The sequence below is a fragment of the Myotis davidii genome, unplaced genomic scaffold, assembly GCF_000327345.1.
Source record: "Myotis davidii unplaced genomic scaffold, ASM32734v1 scaffold1149, whole genome shotgun sequence".
NCBI classification, from domain to species: Eukaryota; Metazoa; Chordata; class Mammalia; order Chiroptera; family Vespertilionidae; genus Myotis; species Myotis davidii.
This window is the reverse complement of record NW_006300370.1, coordinates 599,273-599,584: the sequence shown is the minus strand read 5'-3', so window position 1 is coordinate 599,584 and position 312 is coordinate 599,273. Positions and strand designations below refer to the sequence as shown.

The 312-nt window shown below is 58.0% G+C and overlaps 1 pseudogene; it reads left to right on the top strand.

Annotated features, from left to right (window-relative positions):
- LOC102774456 overlaps positions 1-312 on the top strand; it is a 64,682-nt pseudogene that overhangs the window by 59,018 nt on the left and 5,352 nt on the right.

The window sequence follows — 312 nt, the reverse complement described above, 5'->3', positions numbered from 1 at the left end:
GGCGCAAGTCTCGCATCGCGGGTACCCACGAGAGCCGCGCGAAGCTGGAGGAGGAGCTGCGGACACAGTCCTCCGACAACCGGGAGATCGGGAGATTGATCAGCGCATGAACAGCCCGAAGCCAGACCTCATGCAGCTGCGCAAGATCTGAGTCCAGTACCTGGTATGGCTCACCCAGAAAGGGGCCCGGCAGAAGAAAATCAACCAGTGGTTGGGAATCAAAACTGAGCCGAAGGCCAGTATGCACTGGTGGAGGATGAGGATTACCTCCCCAACCATGAGGAACGACCTGGTATGCAGGCAAGATCAAAC